This window comes from Phyllostomus discolor, chromosome 7, assembly GCF_004126475.2.
Source record: "Phyllostomus discolor isolate MPI-MPIP mPhyDis1 chromosome 7, mPhyDis1.pri.v3, whole genome shotgun sequence".
Classification (NCBI taxonomy): domain Eukaryota; kingdom Metazoa; phylum Chordata; class Mammalia; order Chiroptera; family Phyllostomidae; genus Phyllostomus; species Phyllostomus discolor.
This window is the reverse complement of record NC_040909.2, coordinates 6,512,458-6,515,867: the sequence shown is the minus strand read 5'-3', so window position 1 is coordinate 6,515,867 and position 3,410 is coordinate 6,512,458.

Sequence of the window (3,410 nt, the reverse complement as noted above, 5' to 3'; positions counted from 1 at the left end):
GTCAACACACCGACTCATTGTCTCAATCCTACACACACACAAAAGATCTCAGAATCGCTGCACCCATTCCACGGAGAGTGCCCACTAGTCAGATATAAAAATGATAAGGACATGTACCCAAAACAGTCCCAAAGACAGACGTGGCCTGGAGTCGGGGGAAGGGCGTCCCTGCAGGGCCAGGGCGAGTCACTGGTGACACAACGGGGTCAGGCAGGGGCGTGACGGGAGGGCGTCTGAGATGCAATGCCAGTGACTCCCCCACGGGGACACCGGCCTGGGAAGCCACCCTCTGGTTCTCTGCATGGGGAAGTGGCATCACTGTGAGTGAACCCGTGAAAGGGCGTGGAAGTCGCTGGGAGAGGGAAGTGGGGGGTCCAGGGCTACCTTGTTCCTGCCTGGTCAGTGTTCCGCTTCCGGGGCAGCCGGAGCAGCTGTGCAGGCCAAGCCCTCCCATGGCATCCAGGTGACGGGGCACACAGGGGCACCATCCCTGCCAAGGACACACCCCAGGACAGGGCCACCTTCCCTGGACGTTGCCCAGGGGCCCTCGTGGGCCGGCAAGGCCATCCCCTGCCCACTCTCGGACCAGGCACCATGAAATGCTTTGCAGCTGCTGCTTCTAAAGCACCCCCCGCGCCCCCGCACGGCCCGCCCTGTGTGGGTGCACGTGTGCCCGGTCTTTTCCTGTGGGATTCTCGGGGGTTCGGTTTGGCCGAAGACTCTTGACATGTGTAGGAGGTGAATTCCACTTCAGGGAAGATGAGGAAGGTGCTGCTTCCTCTGACAGGGCTCGGAAAAGAGGACACGCCTCTCTCCCGTCTTCGCCCTTCCCCTCCGCTCTGCAGGGCAGGGCCCAGTGGGCAGAAGGTGGCCAGAGGGGCGGAGCTGCGGGAAAGGCCCCTCCTGCTCCGCATCTCTTCGGCCCTTGGCCCTCGTCCGGGAAGGGTGTTTGCTTCTTCTTATCCCTGGGAGCCAAGCCCGCTGGGGCAAGAGTTTCTCACCCTGCAGGCCATATGCTCCTTGCCTGGCCTTCCTTCTCTCCCTTTCTCTGGCAGTAGAGGGTGGAGGAGAAGAGGTATCTTAAGTGTAATGATTTGAAATATTGGGGTAGGACCCGGAAATGACCCCCTCGGGCTCCCTCCCAGCTCAGTGAGGAGGAAACAGAATGTTAAGACTGTTTTGGGGGGTTTGTTTTGGTTTGCTGTTGTACTTGGCAGTTCAACCAGCACAACCGAGCTCTAGGAAATGCAACATTGTGAACACGGGGCCTAGGGCAGAGCCCTGGGCGGAGAAAGCATATCCTTGTGGGTTTCTGAGGTCAAAGGTCTGACATCAAGGAGGCCAGATGACCTTCCGGAATCTGCTGGAGGCCATTCTCCACCAGGACACACGGACAAAGGCCAGGAGGCAGACTTCCCCAGGGACCAGGCCCAGGGGCGGAGGGGATTTCAGGCAGGAAGGCAGAGGCCACGGTAACATGCACAGGATAATCCGGGACATCCTATGGCCCTGCTGTGCAGGGGGGGGGGGGGGGGGGCAGAGAAGGCCACTCTGAGACTGGGGGCTGTGTGGACTGTGAGGCACGAGCTCCCCTTGGAGACGGGGAGGAATGGGTGTTGGAGGGCCCGAGGGCAGAGCCCGAGCTGCATTCAGTGTGAGAAGGTGTGACTGCAGGGACCAGAGGGCTGGCTGTGGGGCTGGGATCTGACCCGTGCGGCCTGGCCACGGAGCGGACCGAGAGAGAGGCACCGAGTGGCTGGGGGGCTCCACACGCCTATTTCTGACCTTTGCAGGAAGGTGTGAGCGTGGCTGTCTGAGGGACTTCCTGGGGATGGGGTTTGGGGTTTGGGGTTTGGGGTTTGGTCCCCCTACCCCATCGTAGGCTGCAAGACACACTTCTCAGCAGCCTTTCGGAGGGGCGTCCCTCTTGCTGAGACCAAGTCCACAGGTCGGCTCCTTTCAAAGAGCAGAGAGCGCCGAGTGCTGCCCGGGACAGCGGAAGCTGAGAAAGTGTGCTTTTTTTCTTTCCTTTTTCTCCATCTACCCCTGCCTGACGCAAGAGTCTGCATACCCTCCAACTTTCCAGGGCGAGACTCTCCTTTAAAATCCAGATAACAACCCCTGGCATCCACCTCCCGCACTACACAAGGCTCGGGGTCTTTCTCAGCATTGTATGCATTTGGGGGCCGCACTCCCTGATGGGTGTCTCCCCCCCCACATCCCCGCCGCTCCCTCGTCATTGCTCTACCACCTTTTCCTCCCTGGGGGCTGCCAGCCTCTGTCCATGCGCCTCCCTGACATGCACACACGCCCCGATGTTTACCCGTGAACCACTGACCCGGTGGACGCACCCGGGGAGCAGGTGCCTGCTGGCACCGGACCCCACTGCCCTGGTGACACAGTCTGTGCATTTGCAGCCGGCACCCAGCCACTTGGTTCTCCCTTAATTCCTTTCCGTGGCATCGAGACGGGGGTCAGAAACAACACTCTGGAGGGGAAAGCCACGGGGGATACACTTGAAGGACCCCCGAAAGGCAGACCAAGGAGGTGAGAGGAGGAGGCACGGACGCCGAGGGCGCAGGGCTTCGTGCAGGAGCGTGTGGTCGACGGGACCGGAAACAGCGAGGGGCTCCGGAGGGAGAGATCTGAGAACGCTCTTGGGCCTAGCAGTCCAGGAAGGCGGGGGGGGGGGGGGGGGGGGTCCTTTTCCCAGACCACGCCGCAGGAGAGGGAACAGTTAGAATCAAATTATCGGGCGCGGGAGGAAGGGGGGAGAATGCTTGAGTGACCCAACCGCCCACCCTACCTGCGGAAGTGGGTGAAGGTGACCACTTAGATCACATTCGAAGATGCTGGCTGCGGAAAGGGGGTGGAGGGGAAACTAGCAACTAGAGGTCAACCAGAGGGCGAGGGCCAGTAAGGCCAAGGGACAGAGGTATTCCACGTTTTCCTACGACGCCTGTACTGTGTGCATTTACCATGCCGCTGCTGTTTACTTCAAATACCAGACACCATCTTCCTGACGCCCACTTTCCTCCACTGACCCCGTGACTCCCGTCCTCTGTCCCCTCCCCCTGCCCTGGAAACACACTCACACACACGCTCACACAAGGCATTGCACAGCCGCACACGCCCTGGAAACACACTCACACACACGCTCACACAAGGCATTGCACGGCCGCACACGCGGGGACCACTTTGCCGCCGTCCAGCCACACGGCCGTGGGGAGAACGGTTCCCGGCCTGTCCTCAGGCCCCACACCATCTGGCCGCACACCCACAACTGCAGGAACGAGGGCCATCCGGAACTGAAAACCTCGGCAGGAAAGGTCCCACCGTGCAGGGACTTGGTCAGACGCGAGGTTTCAGTATGAAATTCTAGAAAAGATGAAGGATGCTTCATAAGGAAC